Source organism: Canis lupus, chromosome X, assembly GCF_003254725.2.
Source record: "Canis lupus dingo isolate Sandy chromosome X, ASM325472v2, whole genome shotgun sequence".
NCBI classification, from domain to species: domain Eukaryota; kingdom Metazoa; phylum Chordata; class Mammalia; order Carnivora; family Canidae; genus Canis; species Canis lupus.
Genome location: NC_064281.1, coordinates 87,712,192 through 87,733,875, shown reverse-complemented (window position 1 = coordinate 87,733,875; position 21,684 = coordinate 87,712,192). Strand labels below are relative to the sequence as shown.

Here is a 21,684-nt window from a genome sequence, read left to right as displayed (position 1 = left end):
TTTAAATATTTTAATGTGACTATGCTCTTAATCATTCAAGAGATAACAGACTATAACAGAAAATTGTTATATTTTTCATTCCTATAATGAAAGAGCAAAGAAAGAGTAAATAAAAGTAAAGAAAAAGTAGTTCTGATTTCAAATTAGTGAAAAACAACATGGGTAAAAGCTGTTATTTTAATATAAATATCAGAAAACACATTTGATATTATAAATTTGCTCTGGCATTTTTTTCTCTCCTATAGCTCTAAATAATACAAAGATTTATGAAATAAATATGTGAAAGCACCTCTTCATGAAATGATAGGAGGATCTATAGTAAATAAAAATAATAAAAAATAAAAATAAAAGTAATTTCTTCATGAAAAAGGATATAAGACTGGTTCCACTAGTATATTTCAAGAAGCAGAGGTACAAAGTTAATAATTTTTGAGCAATGATGAGACTCCATGCTAGCTGAAGCAGCAAATGGCCAAGCTATTCTCTGTACAATAAAAATTAAATATATAATTGCAGAAAAGCATGAAATCATTTCAGTACATAGCAATGAGCTGTTCTACCTGCTGTAGCTCCCACTTAATTTTACCTAACTGTAGAAGTGCTCTTGCAGGGAATAAGACATTTGTGGTCAGAGAACTGCTGTCAATGGAATTACAGCCCCCTAGTGGTTAACTGTGATGATTGCAGTCAGAACAATGTGAGCTATGACTGTGATTGTGCCATTTATTCATGAAGGATTAATTTATTGTGGGTTTCCACACCCTCTTGGCAGGAGAATTGAGATGTAATACAAGCATTTCTACTCCTTTATTAAAAAAAATCAATCTTATCGTTTAAAAAATGACTTCTAGATCTATCAACCTAAAATATATTTTCTGGCATTCCCCACATTTTCATGTACATTTCTAAAATTTTAATTAATTTTGAAGAAGTCTGGAACACACTAGGCAAAATTAAAACTTTTTTCAATTTCTGTCTCTCTCTTTAGCCATTGCCTCTGCCTCACTGCCATAGCACCCTTTATTTTATTTTATTTTTTTATTTATTTATGATAGAGAGAGAGAGAGAGAGAGAGGCAGAGACACAGGCAGAGGGAGAAGCAGGCTCCATGCACCGGGAGCCTGATGTGGGATTCGATCCCGGGTCTCCAGGATCGCGCCCTGGGCCAAAGGCAGGCGCCAAACCGCTGCGCCACCCAGGGATCCCATAGCACCCTTTACAATAATATTTTGCATCTACCATATATTCTCAATCTTTTTCTTTCAGTTATTTAGAAATAAATCTGAGATAGATTTTATTATCAATATCTTGTCATTTCCAGTTTCTATCAATCTTACTGAACTGTTTTTTAAATATTTTATTTAAATTCAACTTGTCAACATATAGTACTGAACTGTTATCTTACTGAACTGTTACCTTTAAAATTCTCACATGACTTTCATAAGTTTTTCTCATTTGTAGGCTAGTGACTCCAGATAGAGAAGAAAGATGGTCACAACCTATATCTACTTACTAATCCCAACATTATGTCATTATTTCCTACAAAAACAGTGCATACACTGTCTTTCAATTTCACACCTGTAATCATATTACTTCCAGTGCTATTTATAACTGATTTTTAAAGTGACATTAAGGGTAATTTTGTGAATGTTCAAGACAGGTTTTATCTTACTTTTTGTACAGAAATTATTTTTATTTTGCTTTCAGCCTACCCTCAGAAAGAATATTATAAAACAGTAGTTTCAGTTCAAAATTGTGCTTTAAAGGTCAAGAATCCTGTGAAGATTTAATGGATAAGTTTGCTGCTTTATTTCTCTTCAGCTGAAATTACAGGGAAAAAGCAGGCATTTAAAGCAGCCTATCAAAGAAATGCCTATCTTACTGTGGCTAAGAGTCATCATTAAAATGCCAGTACTCAATCCTGAGCAGAGGGAATACATTACAAAAGAGATTAATGTACTCCTTTGGAATGGCATGGATATTTCATATTTAAAAAGACGGAGGTCATCTTTCATTCAGGATTAAAATACGATCACATTCAAACACAATGGTCACTCTTTACTGACTACTTTGACTTCTACAAAATCTACTGTAATGAAGTATGACTCACATATAATAAAATGTACATGTTCCAAATATAGTTTGACCGGTTTTGATGAAGATAATACATACGTGTGTAGTCCCTATGCCAATAAAGGCGTAGAATGTTTCAGTCCTTCTGTTCCTTTATGGGCACCCCCCACAAACCCAAAGCAACCATTTTCTTACTTCAATCACTTTAGATGATTTTTGCCAGTTCTAGAAGTTCATATAAATGGGACCATAAGGTATGCTCTTCTCCTTTTGTATTTCTTCTACCCTTTGTTCAAAACATTTTTTTTTCAGTCTTTCACTGAGTCTTATTAATAGACTATTTAAAGCACACATACCACCTTGCCTTATCCTGTTGATTTCTTCGTTTAAATTTTCTTAACTTTCTCTTCAAGTGCATTGAATTTTCTGATGTCTAGTATACTAGACAAAGATTTGTCTAATGTGATACTGCCTTTTAAACCTACTGTATTGTGTCAAAGAAAGCAATGGAGTGGGCTATTGGTCACACTCGGAAGAGCAAATCCCAAGTCCAACAGAACATGGCAAGCCAGAGGAGGAATTACAAGAGACAAAAATCACTGGAAAAGCTTTCAAATACAAGATAGTGCATTGTCTATTACATCCTTGTATTTAGTGCAATGCAAATAACAAAAATGGTTATTTTGTATAATGTATAAAGCATATATGCTTCAGAAGATTAAAGCATGCATTTGGGGATGTAAATAGGATCTATTTATATATGTTATTAGATATTATGAGATTGCTTTAAATGGGAAGCATATTAAATAATATCATATTTTGGGTAGAAGGCCCCAGTTTTTATATTCAGGTTTCATGTCCTTAAAAAAATTTTTTTTTTTTTTGACATTGGCAGCTAAAATGGATACCAGTTGAGAGTTCCTACTAATGTGTTAGGCTATGGCTATACCATCATTGTAAAAGAATAATGCAAAGCCAATCAGAATGAAAGACAATTTTGCCTTCATAAAAATCCTCTGAATAGGTGTGATTTTAAGAAGTGTTCCATATTAGAGACTTAGGAAAAAAATAAAAACAGATGGCAAGCTGTTTCTTAGGGCATTCAATGGCAAATAGCACATACCTAAAACTTTTCTGATGTAAATGAGTCCTTTCTGGAAAGGATAGTCAAGTTTGGCAAGTGTTGATTGGATACAATGGTGAAAAAGAAAGAAATGGACTAGAAATGGAACTTTACTGAGCTTGAAACTAAAGTTTTCTGAAATCGAATGATTTTGAACAGAAGTGCTTTGAGCATGTCTTCCTTTTTATTGATTTTACGATACTAAAATATAGATGATAGAGAGTAAGATACAAAATTTTATTACATTCAGAAGTGTAGAAGAAATTAAGGATTTGCCCAGACTAATCAAAACCATATTACTAACCACAGATTTTCTTTTATTTGTCAACTCCTCTTAGCATAAGACAACCTCTCTGACATTCCCAACAAGTACATCTTTCAAAAGTCTGCAGGTTCCAGAATAAGCAAATCTATAGAGACAGAAAGGTTTTCTGGTTGGCTAGAGCTGGAAAGGGTCTGGGGAGGGGGGTGGGGAAGGTAAGGTAGTCAGGAGTGACATGTAGTCATGTACATGTACACAGGGTTTCTTTTGAGGATGATGAAAACATTCTAAATCATGGCAATGGTTATACGGCTCTGTGAGTATACTAGAAACCATTGAATTGTATACTTTAAAATGGCAACTTGAATAGCATGCGAATTATATCTCAATAAAACTGTTAAAAAAGATTTGGGGTTGAATCCATTACTTTCATGAAAAATCAGATCTTAAAATAACTTTGAAAGGTTGATTGTACTGTTAAAAATATACTGGGAAATACATTAATTTCACATAATAATCGTGTGATACTATAACATTTATACATCTAAGAATCATAAAAGGCCAGGATTTCATTTAAAAATAATAATGCTACTACCTTAAGCTCTGTATGTGTAAACAAAATGTGTCAACATTTTGTAGCATATGGAAGCTGGGGCAGAATGTTAAAAAAAAAAAAAAAACCTAAACTATGACAAAATAGTAAGACAACTGAAACACTATGAAATATTTTTAATTGAATAAGATAGACTCAAAGGTCAATTTTTATCTGGCCTCTACCTCACATCAGCAAATATTCAGTGTTTATGTATAATCAAAATGATGTAAACTTTTCTATTTGAGATGACTTTATTTATTTATTTATTTATTTATTTATTTATATAAATATTTTATTTATTTATTCATGAGAAACACAGAAAGGCAGAGGCAAAGGGAGAAGCAGGCTCCATGCAGCGAGCCCAAAGCAGGACTAGATCCCAAGACTGCAGGATCACACCCTGAGCCAAAGTCAGATGCTCAACCGCTGAGCCACCCAGGCATCTTGAGATGGCTCTTTCTAAATCATTGATCTTTACACCAAATCATACATTCCAGTGACTTCTCTGGTGGAGAAAGTACCATGTCTCTAAGAATCCAATAAATGACAAGTAGAAGCTCTATACTTTATGTTTCGCAAAAATTGTGTTCAAAACTTCATTTTAGCTCCCCCATTCACAGTTGATATTCATAACAGGTTATTTGGGGGAGTTATATACCCCGTCATGCAAGCTTATAGCTTCATCTCAGCCCTCTTTGTATTTAAATTATACTGGCATATGTACAACCTGTGATTTTCATTAACTTTTTTAAAGCCAACAAAATCAGAATTCAGTTAAAAACTAGTGTGACAGATTCTGAATACTCTATAGGCTTTTGCTCTGAATAGCATTTGGAAACTGGTTCTTAAAATATTCTGAGATCACAGGTGGATTTGTTTGGTATACTTTATTTTTATTAAAAACCATTTAGTCACAATATTTACTCAACTGGAAGTGACAGGCTTCACTGTAAAAATTACAGGAAAAACTCAGTACAAAACATATTATCAATATACCAAAAGAAAATATTTTGAAGTTATAGACAGACATGAAATGGGAGCTTTAAACATTGACATTAATATGCTTTGCATTTAAAATGCAGATGCCATGTTTAAACTTAAGCTTGCTGAATTACGAGAATATATAACTTATATATGAAATTAGATGAAAAGAGAAGCACTTACGTTATGAAGCTATAAGAGCAGAATGGAATGTCATGGAATCTGTACTCAAATGTTTCCTGTGTTATTATGACTGCTTTATTTTTCCCCTAGTAAATGTGATTTGGGGGAGCTTAAAGTAAATTTGTCTGGTCTTTTTTTTTAACATTTATTGAGAGTTTATCATGTGTTAACTTCCATGTGTACATTGTACATTACATTCTTAGAACAATATTGCAAGGTACAAATTATTATCTTCATAAACGAGAATGCTCAGATCCTAAAAACTATTTAAACTGCTCTTCAAACTATTCCCCAAACTAAGCTTAGAAAACTTGCTTACTGTTTGGTAAAGAGTATCTAGATAACAATATTAACTAATAGTGACCAAATATAATAATACTCATCATTTAATCTTAAACTCCTTCTTCAAAAGCTTTATTTTTTTTCCTTTACATACTCCAAATGTTCTTAATCACAAAGACCTCTACTTAAAAACTGTGTCAGTTTTTTAATATTATAATTCATTTCTACCATTTTCCTATTTCATTGCCAATTACTATTATTAGATAACATTTTGCACGCGTTTTCCATCTTTATTCCTATTAGTAAATAATTATTCCTCACCACTAAAAATAAACTGAAATCTTTGAAAATACACATACTTGATTTGTAGAAGTTGATATATGGCTGGTGCCTCCTGACTTGTTTTCCATCTATTTAGTTCTTTGCAAACGTTGTCAGTGACTGAGTAAATGCTACACTGATAGGATATTTTGAGCGTGAGCACTTCGCATATTTTTAAGACTTAAGGCCGTTAATTCAAGGTACCATGGAAAAAGTTTACCCAACCTCTGTAGTGAAACAGCCTTGGGCTTGATTCCTGGCTGCATCTTGCGTTAGCTATGTGTTTGGGCATGTGGCTTAAATTCTCTGTGTCTCCATATACTATTTATTAGGGCTGTTGTAAAAATTACATGAGGGATATACGTACTTTGTCAAAGCGGGGACTAGGATGTGGGTGGGGCTCAATATTTGTTAATTTCTTTTCCTTCTTCTCTTTTTAGGAGAGGTACCTGGCAACTTCTTTCCTGAACCACATCCTGACTCAGAGGTTCTGCTCTGTATTGACTAGATGGAATGGTAAATATAAGTAACAATTTTAGTAACACTATAGTTTAAAAGTAACAATGGCAGTAACATTATAGTTTAAAAATTCTGACAAAAGGTTAAATCAAGAGAAAACTGAAATCAATCAACAAAACCTACATTGCAGATTTTTTTGGGCTATGCATTTTCCTTCTGGTTACTGTTTCTGCCCGGGGAACTCCCAAATGAAAGTTAACTGCTTAAAATTTGCTTACGAGATATATGAATGTTTCAATTTGGTTTCAAATCAATCCAGTATATGCAAGGCATACATGGAAGTGAATAATGGAAGAAGAATCACAGAAGTAAACAGACTTCATTCTATAAAATGTACTTTATTTTTTTTTTTACCTTTTAGATCATACCATTGAACTCATTTGATTGTGTTATGATCACATCTTTCCCATACTCTGTAATTCACAAATTCATTGTCCTTAAAACCATATGAAGGTCACCGGTTTGTTTCCTTATAAAAATGACATAATGGGTTAAAGCTGGAATTCTGTAGCTGGTGACTCATGCTTGCATTTGTACATTTCAAGAGATGTAATTTATAGAAAGGAATCATCCAGCCTTGTGCTGTTTCAGATTTCAATTGCTCTAGCAAATTAAAACATAAAGGCTAACATAAATAAATGCACACAGCCTGTCAACTGGTCAGTCATCTAATTTGAACCTCAAAAAGTACTCTTATTTGTCTTTTACATGATTCTTTTTCTCTTGTTGTGAGTCATATATCATATACACATAGAATCTTTTACCTATGTCAGTAAGAATAAAAGTCATAATCTTGAAAGTATGCACATACTAATTTTCTGATTATCGAAACCAATAAACTATAAATTCAGTTTCTGTTTATTTTGAGTGAATAAAGCATGAAGCATGATGTGATTCTCAAAGACAGTACGATGTAGTCAAAATTTTAAGGGCTTTTATTTACTATGCCACATAGCCTTCAAGAGGCAGTAGACCATAGTGGAAAAGAACCTGATTTCAGATTTAAGAGATGTGGTTCTCTTTGTAAAGCTTTGCCAATAAATAATTAGGTGTGGGACCTGGAACAAGTCAGGGGCCCCCTCTAAGCCTTAATTTATTTATCGCTGGGACGCAAGCAATAGTAAGTCTGTTATAAATGTTATCAGTATACTTAGTTTCTATTGCTTTACTAAAATGCTTAGTAAAAAAATTAAAAAATAAAATAAAATAAAATGCTTAGTACCTAATGTGTTAATGCTTTCCTAATGTCATCCTTGTATTTTCGAATTGTGAAGTATTTTGCTAAGTACTTTCCTAAAAATATCAAGCTTTATAAATTATCTAATAATTATTAATGACTCTTTTGGTATCGAGAATTAATAATCACTTGATATTCAGACAATTGATTTTATCTGAGAGTTAAATCTACAGCTCATCATTTACTTTCTTGCAGGGTATAATTCAGGTATCTAAGGGCTTGCTAGTAAGAAATAATTCATATGACTCCTACTTGTAAGAATCTTACTATTTCCACTTGCATTGTTTGAACTAGCTTAATCCCTTACTGGACAAACAGAAGGTGCTGAACTCATGTTTGCTAATTTATTTTTAAGTATTTATTTTTTAAGTAAGTTAAGAGCAACAAGATTGAGCATGGATGATTCCAGACTCATGGAGTTGTTTTTGTTTTTGTTTTTACAAAAATATTATGCATCTGAAAAGTTCTGTGAGTCAGTTAAAAAGAGATTTGTTCATGATATCTTTAGACAATACGGAACAAGGCACCTGAGAAAGTTTATCCAAATTCATAGTCCTTCTTTGGGCTTTGGGACAAAAAAGTTTTTATATCAGTAGTTTAATCCCATATAATTTATTTTTTGTCTGCTCTGTCCTCTGAACTTTCTCTATATTTAATTTAATTTATTTTCCCCAAATTCTTTATGTAGCATTCATATATTGGATCTCCAACTGGACTCCAAATTACTGGAGATCACAACTTTAGTGTTGTTTCCTCTCCTGGGAGGCCTTGGAGTACTCAGTCAAATGTACTGTTAAACAGAACCTTAGCAATAATTGAATGTAATAATGTATAAAGTTGAGGGAGAAAATCAGAGTGTTTCATGTTGAAGAATCTGAGAAAAATATGACTCTTAGATATTCCCCAAAGCTTTATGTAATCAGTGTTTACTATTTGGACCTCTGTTCTTTTCTCTCTACAACCTTCTCTCCCTTGGAAATTTCTGAAATTCAGCTAAGCCAGAATAGTATGGGTTGGTCCAAATTCTTTTACCTCTAGGCTTGATCTGTCTCCAGAAATCCAACATCATATTTTCAGCTGTCTGAAGAACACCTGATGGTGTATGTATATATTTCCTCTTGCCAATAAAATGTAAGTTCCTCCATGGTAGGAACCATAACAAACAAAAAATATTCATTAAATAGTAACTTGACAGTTCTGTGACTCCAAGAATAAATGGTATATTCTCTGCCATTTTTTTGCAATGTTGGTGTAATTAAGCTTCAAAAAATATTTTTAAAGTGATGATGATAGAAATACATGATTATCAATCACGTATTAATAATCTACATGATTATTCAGCTAAATCTAGGGTAGGCTTAAGGGAGGACCAAAGTTTGAATAATTCCTTTAAAAGTACTTTATGTCAACATAAATGGTGTATCTTTAGATTCACTAAAGATGGTAATAAAGAAGCTAGATATGATTTTCAGGAGAAAGTAAATAGAAATAAAAATATAACACAGAAAAGAGTTTGGAACAAGCTATAAATGACCTTTCCTATTCTTTTTCCGACCATTTGGGGCCACTCTCAAAGACTCAAGAGTTCTGAACACAGATACAGTAAATTGAATACTCCTCCAAAAACAAAGGTTCTGATATGGGGGAAAAGGATAATATGAAATGTAATTAAAGGCCTTGAGATGAGTATCTGCTCACAAATGTCCTTTTCTTTTGAAGCTCTTTATAGAGCTTATGTACCCAATTACATCTAGGAATATATTAAAGGAAAAGACACTTTGTAATCATGAAACTCAGTCATAAACTAAAGCAATGACAACACTGATTTTCAGCAAGATATTAATGACTTCTTGGGGAGGGACTGTAGCTTCAGACAGTTTAATTTAAACTCCCTGTAAATGGTTATGTTTAATTTGTGATTGAGAGCCAGTGATGTCTTAAATTTGCTTTAAGTAATAAAAGACGACAAGAAGGGACATTTCCACTCATTTAGTGATCTTTAAACACTAAGTCATTTCAATTTAGGCCCTGGAGTGAAAGAGAAAGGGCAAGCTCAAGCTCCTAAGTGAGGTTTGGCTTTAGATTGTTTAAGGAATTCTTAAGTAGTTGAAGCAGAGTTATGACAATTATCTCCTAGACTATAAAAGTCAACTATGCGAGCATTATTATTGGAAGTGGATTTTCAGAACTACAAAACTGCTGGTATTTTCATAGATTGTAGCATTGGAAATGACCTTAGTAAACCATTCATCTGATTTACTTTTTTAACAGGTGAGACCATGGAGGCTTATAAAAGACTAGAATGCAAGTCATTTAACTCTAAATTTGTACTCTAAAAACCATTCCCCACAGTGCTCCTGTGATTTGAATATTAATTATTCAGCAAATATATATTGAAAGAACCCACAATGTGTAATGATGTGTGAGAAGGGTAGTTGGGGTGGAGGTATAAACATGAATAGTATATAATTTTGTCCTCTGTGAATTCATAATCCAATAAGAAAGATAAGACTCAAATTAAAAAGTGAGATGATGTGTATAAGACCTTGAACACTGTGCCTGGCACATAGACGACAGACCTTGAAACCTAAAAAACAAAAAACAAACAAAACCAAACACAAGACAATGTGCTAAGTGCCACATAAGTGGCACAATTAATAATATCCATTTTTGTTCAGATTTTAAATTCAAATTTTAATAGTCTTATGTATGTGGGTGTCAACCTAGATCATATTTTTTAACAGATTTATTTAGAGACATAGAAGGTGTGAGCTGAGGGGAGGGGCAAGAGGAGAGGGAGAATCTCAAGCAGACTCCCTGCTGAGTGCGGAGCTTGACATAGGGCTCACTCTCAGGTCCCTGTGATCATGACCTGAGCTAAAATCAAGAGTGGACACTTAACTGACTAACACTCAGGAGCCCCAAACTAGATAATTTTTTGATATGACCAGTAGTCCCTTTACATTGCGTATACAAAATCATAACATATTTAAATTTTACATGTTGTGTCTTGGCTTTAAAATCTGCATAATGCCCTTAGTCTCCTCCATAGCCCCACCTGAATAAAACAGTACATCTTTCCCTAAATTAAGAATGTGACTGTTTGCAATCATTTCCTATGACCCGTAACCTGGAGTTCATTATTTCACAATCCACTTTGCAGTCTCTTTATTTCACCTTGACATTTGACAGCTATCTTGGCATCTGATTGCTATTAACCATACATCTGCTTTGCCCAGAAGTTGGGTAGCATGATTCTGTGGCACTGTGGTGCATGTGGGAGATGTGCAGGGTTCAAACACGCAATGGGGAGTCATCTGAAGTGAGCCTTAAGGCACTAACCCTAAGATTCTATAATCAGGATGGGAATGAAAAGAGGGGAAACTTTTGAGAAGCATTTTGTAAAAATAATTTAGACACTTAAATTGATGGAATTAACTGAATATATATGGAGAAAGGTGATCCAAGAATGTCTCCAAGGCAGAAAGTACAAGCATTTTTTAGATTTTCATGAAAAAATAAGAAATGTGAGAGGAGGGCTAGAGTATTTTTTGAACAATGTAAGTGTTGCCATAAATGTGTTCTGTATTGTGCTACAGTAATAAATGTACTTTTATTTGGTCTTGTTGCTTCATCTGAATCAAGAGACTCAGAATATCAACTATAGATATGAACAAATTTGGCTGCTTTTCTGAAAATTGTACTTACCCAAAAGTACAAAAGTAAGGTAAAGGGATCCCTGGGTGGCGCAGCGGTTTGGTGCCTGCCTTTGGCCCAGGGCGCGATCCTGGAGACCCGGGATCGAATCCCACATCGGGCTCCCAGCGCATGGAGCCTGCTTCTCCCTCTGCCTGTGTCTCTGCCTCTCTCTCTCTCTCTCTGTGACTATCATACATAAATAAATTTAAAAAAAAAAGTAAGGTAAAAAATAGCAAATTATTTTAATAACAATATATTATCTTCTTAGGTTTTCAAGGTTTTTAACTATTAAATTCTAACTATTTTCATTTGAATGGCAAAATCTGTGAGAGTTTTCTCCATATTCTTTCTCCTATTCTATATATTCATCTAATTTATGCCTCCAGATTTGTAACCTTAGGGATGTATGTTATTTAACTTCAGTGGTTTCTGCGTTCTTGTCTGTAACAAAAATGTTAAGTTTGAAGGATCCTTATAGAAAAATCACCTAGTACACCCTCTCATTTTATAGTTGTAGAAACTGAGGCTCAAGCAGAACAAGCAACTGCTGCGTTTTTTACCTTCATTTTTCCTGAATGGGAAGGTAGGAAGAGAAGAAGTTGATGTTGTCTATACTGTAAATTGCACAACTGTATTATTATTATTATTATTATTATTATTATTATTATTATTAGAGATAGAACGCAAGCAGGTGAGGAGAGGCAGAGGAATAGGGAGAGAGAATCTTAAGCAGGATCCATGCCCAGTGCAGAGCCTGACACAAGTCTTGATCTCATGACCCTGAGATCATGATCTGAGTTGATATCAAGAGTCAGATACTGAGCCACTCAGGCACCCTGCAGAACTGTATTATTATATGGAATTGTTTTTTTGGTCTCACAAGACTATTAGCTTCTTCAGGGAAATACTGTGTAATATGTGTATCACTTCTCTAACCTCCAGTGAAATGTCAAGCATACAGTAGGCCCTCAACAAATACTTGCCGAAATTCCATAATTGTTATAAGTTTCTTATTCACCTTCATTATGTAGTTGACTAATTTGACAGATACACATTGGTCATGAATTTTGTCAATCTACTTACAAAATAATTGGCTGAGGTTTGGTAGCATAAGCAGGAAAAGTTGAGGTAGACCATTATCCAATGAGAGGAAGGTAATGAATATTCAAGGTAATGAATCAGCATGTGCTAACTTAAGATTTTGGAGAGCAAGAGTTATTGTATTAGACAGAAAGTATAACAGTGGTTGCCGGGGGTTGGGGTGGAGGAGAAATTGTTTAAGGAATATAGAATTTCAGTTTTACAAGATGCAAAGTGTTAAAAACATGGATGGTGGTGATCGCTGTACAACTGTGGAATGTATTTAATGCTACTGAATGGTACATTTAAACATGGCTAAGGAGGTAACTTCTATGTTATGTGTACTTTACCACAATAAAAATAATTTAAAGGAAAAAGAAGTAACCATCCTAATAGAAGATATCTTCCACAGTGGGAAAGAGGGGCAGCCCCGGTGGCTCAGAGGTTTAGCTCCCCCTTCGGCTCTGGGTGTGATCCTTGCGATAGAGTCCCATGTTTGGCTCCCTGCGTGGTGCCTGCTTCTCCCTCTGCCTGTGTCGGTGCCTCTCCCTCTTTGTGTCTCTTATGAATAAATAAATAAAATCTTAAAAAAAAGTGGGAAAGAGTCATTGTATCCATGAGTAGTTTTGGGGCTTATAATTTCTACCATACTTCATCAATTCTATCCATTTGTTAATCGTGATTTAAAAAATAGGAATAGAAGCATGGTGGAAAGACTAGAGAAATAAGTCCATTGAGAAACCAGCTCATTTGTGCTTTCTTAAAACTTGGTTTAAAAAAATTTTATTGGCAAGACACCAGATCCTTCTTGTTTTACTTCCACCAAGATTAAAGTAATCAATTTCTCCCCGCATCTATTTTAGACTGATATTACATTTAATAATGTAAGATATGGGGCTATTAGGCCCTTGGGAATCAGTGACTAATCAACCAAACAAAAAAAATTCCAGAACAATCTATCTATAAACCACAAAGCATTAAAATAATTTTAACTGTTTTTCTAATCTAAGATTTTAAAAAAACCTGACAAATTCTTGATTTTGTCACTCATAGCAATTCACTAATAGTAACCTCTGATTTCCTATCACATTATAAAAATGAGTCAATAAAACTCTTGTATACAAATTTATTTGCTGCAAAGGCTTTTGGGAATTGTTATTTTAAAAAGAAAAAATTCTTCTCCACTCTGAACCATCAACCAATACTACAAAATGAGCATAGACATTTGAGGGGCTACTAATTAAAAGCTAAAAGCCAAAATTCTACAGCCAGAATATGGAATTGATCCTAATCACTGATCATGACTTTTACCAGACACCTATGTGGCCAATAGAATGGAGTGTCTCTTTCTCTCCTTTCTAGCTATCTGTCCACTATCATCTATTTTATATAATATTTATATATATTTATAGTTATATATATTTCACTCTGAACTAAAAAAATAAAACTGTATGTTATAGGGCTAAGCTTTAGCTATAAACTAGTTTAAGATTAATAATTTCTTAATTGCTGGAAAATATGTTGAAAGAGATGACATAACATCATTTCAGAGAAATCTGTTATTTTGTTAGAGGCTTTGAGTTCTTAAATGTTATTGTGCAGGTGTGCTAGAAATTCTACTCTATTTCTTTCTTTCTCTTCTTTCACTTTAACTATTGAAACATACATTCCTAGGGGGATGGATGGATGGAGGGATGGATGGATGGATGTAGATATAGATTGATAATATATATTATATAAATATATATAAGTATATATATTATATATATATACATATACATATATATATATAGCAATACAATTAATCAAGGTATGTTAATCGGCAACTTACTATGGGCAAGGAATTTGTCATATATGTGGGCTAGTCAGCAAAAGCTTTATGCAAGAGGTGGGGCTTAAACCAGACTTGAAGACCAGGTAGAACTTAGAGGGGGAGCACCACCCACAGTACTGAACTTCTGCATTTTGCTCCCTGTTTCTAGCAATAAATCATTGTTGAATTACAAGTCACAGTTTTTATGTCATTAAAATGGAAGTAGTAAATGGAAAGGTTTTTTTTCACCAATTAAAAAAACAAAGCCTTGGGACGCCCTGGTGGCTCAGCGGTTGAGCATCTGCCTTTGGCTCAGGGTGTGATTCTGGAGTCCCGGGATCAAGTCCCACATGGGGCTCTCCGCCGGGAGCCTGCTTCTCCCTCTGCCTGTGTCTCTGCCTCTCTCTCTCATTCTGTGTCTCTCATGAATAAATAAATAAAATCTTTATAAAAAACAAAGCCTTTAAGCATACACACTTTTTTTGTGTGTTCTTTTCAACTGTTCATTAACTATAAGTACTATACTCGGATACAGTCTTTCTACCTGAGTTCAGATCAGTAGACTAAAAAACTGACAGACTTTCAGCAGTACCTTTTTTCCAAGCCATGATTATCAAATTATTTCTCCTGATGCCAGTGTGGAAAGGTACTACATGGCAAATGGGATCAGACAGTCCTCTCTGATACATGAGAAACCATCTTTAACAATCCTTCTGTTCCCTCCAATCTCAGATCTCCAGGATATCAATTTTCCTGTTTGAATTCCACATAGGCAACTGTATATAAAGGATTAAATTGGAACGGCCTTTGTTGTGATGTCACACATGGGACAAAGCACACTCACTTATGTGTCTAACTCACTGTCGTGACTCTTCCTAGTCATCCTTTGTACATAACAGCATTATTTCCCTGATTTTATTTCAGTCTTGAAATGATCTCTCTAAGTCCCCTGAGCTTCACTCAGGCTTCCTGTCCCTCAGTCCCTCAGCATTAACAAGACTTTCTCATTTACTTTACTTTTTTCTTGGTAACAAATCTCCAGATGAACTGTTACATGCCTATCTTATTACTTTGCCAAACAGCACATTAATGATTAATGGGCACTGTCAGTAATAATATCCTCATGCTCACAGGCAAATCTGCTCTATCCAAAGACTAGTGGCTACAGCATTAAAGATAAATTAGCCAATTCCTAAACGGAGGCAGTGAGTTTACTGCTTAACAGCATCGTCTCTCTGGAATCAAAACTGCTACATTTCAAGCTTGGTTTCAGTTAGTTTAAGTGGATTATTTAATCTTTTTGTGATACCTCAGTTTCCCCATCTGCAAATTGTGGATATTAGTTGTACCCTCTCATGGGGTAACTATGAAGCTTATACATGTGAATAGAGGTGAATCTCTTATAAATCTGTCATACACAGTAATTTCTAATAAATAACAGCTATTCCTATCTTCTTTCATACCTCTTTTGTGAAGAATAATTACTTGCTAACTTGGGCAGGTCTTCCTTACCTCGATTATAGGAAGCTGGACCTGGAAGTATTAAGTCTTTGACTATTGAGATAAAATGAGAGATCTGGGAGTTTAAAATATAGTTATAAAAAATGTGAACGCTGTGACATTTACTCATAGGCATTCACTAATGACTTTAAAGACAGTCATTTTTTAGAAAAAAAGAAAAGATTAAAAGAACTCTGGTCAGTGTAGTGGTTGCTACTCTTCTCTAGGTATTAGTTGACCTTGCCTTTGGTTTCAGTAATGTTTAATTTTTATTTTTAAAATTTTTGTATTGAGCTCACCCCCATATCCTGCATTATAACACTGATTCCACTCTGAATGTTCACCCTCCCTTCCTCACTCCCAATCAAGCTGCTTCATTTTCTTGGGAAGGCTACCTTCACCTTTCACCTTCATTCTTCCCAGGCTCAGCTAGCCACCTTGTACAGTAGTTCAGGATGCACCAAGGTGCCTTGAACTAACTCTCCATCCTGATTCTTCTGTTGCTCACTCCTTTTATCAGAAATCTACTCCCTTATTGTCCATCAGAGGATATTTTGTTCTTATAGTCACCTGCACTGAATAATGAGAAATGTGTAAGGATTTAGGGCAGATGAAATGGCCTTTGTTTACCACCTATATATCCTCAACATTTTTTCATGTGCCAAAAGTAATTTTGATAGAGGACTATCATTGGGGATGGGATGGGGAATAGGCTCATGAGAACACTTAATGGAAAATGGGTTAGAAGGCAAGTGTGGTTATTTTAATAACTAATTGGAAATGTATTAGTAACAGTAGCCTGTCACAAAGGACCCATTTTTCAACATAAAGAAGATTACATAAGTTTGTATGTGGAAGGCAGGGAGCATGTAAGATATTGCAGAAAAGAGAAGACTATATCATGGATGAGATCTTTAGGATACAGAAAAAAGCAGGATCCAGTACACAGAAGTTAATTTTGGAGAAGAACAGGGGTTCTTATTTTTCCAAGGCAAAGCAAAAGAAGTAATACATAGATATCTAGAGGTAGAGGAGAGAGAAGGTAATAAAGATGACTTCTTTCTTATACATCTCCTTAGTTTTTGTGAAAGTAAAATTACTGAAAGTAATTTTCAGGGGATACAGGAATGGAATACAAAAGTTGGCAAGAGTTGTAAAAGTTTGGAACATGTGTCTAGGAGTATAGGAAAGGGAGTTAACATGTAAACTTGGTATGTAAAAAGGATTGCTGAATAGTATTGAGGGCCCAGAAGACGTAGGAGACTGTAAAATGTGTAGTTTTGTTAGTTTTCTCCAGTAGTGTTCAGCAATCAGAGTAGGAAATAGGACAGATTAAACCAAAAGGATGAAGGTAAAAGGCGGGGCAGTGGAAGGGCAATGAGGAGTGTATTGAGTATTGAGTGATGATGAGGAACATCGTAACTGGCATAAGGGTCAGACTAAGAAGAAAATGAAGCCAAGAGGGGGCCTGGCAAGTCTTGACGAGGTTGAAGAGGAGGTACAAAAGAAAGGTGGGGAATGGGTGGTTACTGAGTGTCATAATCTGAGCATAGTCTTTCTTTTTTCTTTTTTTTTTAAAAGATTTATTTATTTATTCATGAGAGACACAGACTGAGAGAGAGGCAGAGACACAGGCAGAGGGAGAAGCAGGCTCCACGCAGGGAGCCCATCGCGGGACTCCATCTGGATCCCGGGTCTCCAGGATCACACCCCGGGCAGAAGGCAGTGCTAAATCGCTGAGCCACCCAGGCTGCCCCTGAGCATAGTCTTTCTGAACTTAAAATTTTGGAAAGGGACATATTTCAGGTGTGTCAGCAGGCCTGAAGACCATGGAAAAATAAGAGGTCAAGGAATTATGAGGCTAGGCTGTTATTTGGCAATAATCATAAATAATGGAGTCTCTAGAGAGTGGCAAGATTAAAAATGGACAGTAAGAAAGAACCAGGTGCCAAAAATGTCAATGAAGGCATAGACAGCAGAGACAAGAAAGAAATGTTGAAATGCTGTAAGCACCAGTAAAACATTATTTAAATAACAACAGAAGAGACTGTTTCTAATGTGTTGGAACTTAAAAAAAAATGGCACTGGTAGAGATTCACCCATAATGTTAAGCTCTTACATATGGAAAAGTAATAAGACTCATGAAGTGAGGAGAAGCAGAGGATAAGAATTAATGTATCTCCACTTGAGGGATCTGTCAGAAAGCAGGAAAGCTTCTGTAGGAATAGTCCAAGTAGGAAAATTACAGATTCTGGTTAAGGCAAGGAGGTGAAGGAAGTGTTCAGTGAAAAAGCAGTGAAAATCCTTACTTTCCAAAAGAACTTTCTACAGTGATGGAGATAGTCTGTATCTGCACTGTCCAATAGGTAGTCTGTATCTGCACTGCACAATCACTAGCCATTTGTGATTTTTGAGTAGCTAAAGTGTGGTCTGTGAGAAAGATTAAGTTTATAATTTTATTTAATTTCAGTTAATTTAAATTTCACTAGCCATATGTGGCTGGTGGCTGCTGTACCTTGCAGTTCTAAAGGCTGTTCGACAGCTGTCTATAAATGTATGCTTAGTTATTAATAGATAATGACAAAGGTAAATTACCCCTCTAAGTGGATGTTTGTATTCAAAGGAGACAATGACTAAGGTTAAATCAGGAAATTCCTGAATATAGAATTTCAGGTGCTGCGGAAAACCACGAAAGCTACTAATCTGGGGGCCAGAAGGCCCTTCTAGTGCTTCTCAAATTCGAGCGTATAGGTGGTCCTCTATGAATGAAGTTAACCCTAATGAGTAAGATTGACTTTATGAAATGCCAACTGTAGGTACAACATTGTAATAAACAAGTATCTTAGTAAACTGCAGACGGCACAGTCTTACACACAGCTGAAGGGAGGAAGGATTAGCTGAGATGAAGTAGAGATGCTGGGGACAGGGAGAAAAAAAAACATAATTAAGATTCCAACTCATGTACATCTTATTTAAACTCCTGCTTTCACTCTATCATTTGTGTATAAAAATGTCAGAAATGACTGCCAAAGAGTTGTTGCGGGTGAGCATTAGATTAAATCTGCTTGTGACTCGCTAAATGACAGTGCATTTTAACCTCTTGGTGGGTTTCAACGTTACTTGTTTAAAATGGAGATTACAAGGCTGTTTTGCAGCCACGTCGTCAGTGTACGAGGAGGCCTTAAAATGCGTTGAAGAAAGCCACCGATGGATGCATCAATTTAATGAACACTCATTGTGCTGGTGACTGGAGGTTTCTGAGACTCAAGAGTATACAAGTTGCAGATAAAATCACATAGGTATACTGGAACAGTGATAAATAAATAATAATAAACACATATGACTTTGTGCAATAACAAAATTTTTAAATGCTTACTACCCATGTGCTTCTTAATAATCATGTAGGATTAACATATTATTATGTGAATGCATAACATATTAATATATGTCATATATTACAATATTATATGTTATTAAGTCTAACAGTCAAGTTTTCCAAGTTTGCTCATGGCTATCCAGGCTGTTAGTGGTACCAATTTACATATTTTTCTCCACTAGACAACACTAGGCTTTACCAGATGCTCTACTAAAATAATCTCAATACAAGCACTGTATATTCTCATTTTGTGAGGTATTCTACTTCTATAAGAATTGGGTGGTAAGAGGTTCTTTGATGATAATGGACAAATAGTCTGAAGCTTCTAGAGCCATTGTAACTCAGGATTTATTTGCCTAAAGGCTCAGAAACCAGCCACCTTCTTCCATCTCAGGCCTTGAGCAATTGGATATGTGTAGCTAAAGATACTTAATGTTGGTTTCTGACAATCTCACTCGTAAATTTTGTTTTAATTTTTGTGTGTCCCTTAGGTAGAGAGAAATAACTGTAACTTGAAGGAAATAAATGGAATAGTAAAATAACTGAGAATTTATGCAGGCTTCAGATTATTATTCAGATATAGGTATTCACCAGCTAAATTCAGAAACATTTCTAAATAATTAAATTCCAAATGGTAGTGATAATCCTGCAAATCTCCCATGATTTTAGAATTTATTTTCCAGAGCAGAAATCTACTATCAGTAAACTGCTAGGGGTGAAATATCCATGTTGCTTAAACCTTTAGTGGAATCAGCCCAACATTATATCAGAGATGCTAGGTTTTTAAGATTTTACTTGTATTGTTAAAAAATAAACATCTTTCCTCCAGGTAGTCTTGAAAGCACAAATAAATATTTTTTATTCAGTTGCCGTAAATTAATCTACAAGAATATCTTGAGAGATGGGAAGGAAAAAAAATCCAATGTTACCAGTAAAATGGGAATATTTTCCTCATCCTAGGCTTATTATGAAGACCATGTGAAATAATGCATATATGCAATTCTCCTGGCTCCATGCCTGGCGTCTAGTAGGTTCACAAAAATGTCAGTTTTCACCCCTCTTCCCATGAATTCATACTGCACCAAAGCCTGTCATGTTATTATCTGAAAATGTCATCATCCTCATCCATGACAGCTCTAGATATAGACCACTCAGGAAAGCACAGGAAGGGTTAATAACTCTATTTTATGCAGATAGAAAAACACTGCCAGTGTTGGCTTAAGCACCCCAGATCCTACCTTGACATTGCAATCACAAGCCTTATCCACCTTCGGAATTTCAGGACTTACCTTGGGCTTGTTGCTGTAGATGATAATAGCTAGTAAGAAAAAAATTATGTGGATGAAATAAATAAATATTTTATTTACTCCCCCAGAGGATTAGAAGAGCATACTTAAGGGATAAAAAATTTAATTAAGTATTCTATAGCCCACCTTCCCAAAATACGGGAAAGAATTCCTGTAACCAGGGGCAGGGGTGAGGTGTGTGTGTGTGGGGGGGGCGGTAGGGAGATAACTCTCAAAGATCAAGGTATCGTGGTGCAAAGAAATTAATAAATTATACTCTTCTTAGAGGATGATATTCAGGGGGACTTAAATACTGCAAAAGAAAAGCAATGATCATGGTAGAAATGCCCACCCCCTCCCCGCCGTGGCCCTTTTCACTGTGCCTACACATATGTGGTCAACTACCTTGTTTCTACCGTGTTCATATTTTGCTTGTCAGAATGGCTGCTATGTGGATAAACTTCTTAATCAAAATTTAAACTCTAGAATCCAGATGTCCTTTTGCACCATTATGTGTTACTCACTGAGCAGTGTCTCCCCCAACCCTAATCATTTTAGCTAAGTGCTAGGCTCCCCTCTCCCCCAGTGAGGTTCCCTCGGTTAGCCTGCCTAAAAGGTACGTGGTGAGGGGCATATGCACTTAGTGGCTCGGCAGCCAGAGGTTTCCTTGGACGGGACTTGTGATGATAAATATTAATGAAGAAGCTGCGTGGTACTGGCAGTGATTCTCGACCAAATTAGATATTCTCTAAGTGCCAAATGTCGCCCTCTGAATCTGAGTAGAGGAGTGCTGTCGCCTAAAATAAAGGGGTCTTGAACACAATATAAAATGTTGGTCACCTCAAGTCGCTTACTACCCAACAGGAAGCAAAAGGCAAAGGGCACGGCGCAAAAAAGAAACAGACACGCAGACACATTTTTTGCAATGACGAACTTTATGTGGCTTCAGGAACGGCAACCTGTTCTTAGGCTTAGCAATCCCGAGGTACACTGTTAAGACTGCTCGTCAGGTTAAAGTGAGTAAAGGAACCAGAAAAAGAGGCAGCACAGGAGACTTTTCCGCAATCGTCTTCAAAATATAGTGACTTAGGTAAACTAATAAAAAGGTTCGTTGAATGCCCTTATACTCTCAGCTTAAACTTACGTGACCATTAGCAGCGCTGTTCGAATTCAGCCCACAGCTGTTAGACCCAGACACAGATCCGCAGTGTTCATCTCCCCAGAGCTACTGGTGTTCACTTAGACCCCCCGAAAACCGGGGTCGGTTTTCAATGAGAACATAATAGAGGATCTTTCTCCCCACTCTGCTGCCACTGTTCCAAGCCTCGTGCCCCCTCCCGCTTGCCCGAAATCC

At 35.5% G+C, this 21,684-nt stretch overlaps 1 protein-coding gene across 1 annotated transcript in view; it reads right to left on the bottom strand.

Moving 5' to 3' along the window:
* HTR2C (5-hydroxytryptamine receptor 2C) overlaps positions 1–21,684 on the bottom strand; it is a 302,050-nt gene that overhangs the window by 279,332 nt on the left and 1,034 nt on the right. The window lies entirely within an intron of this gene.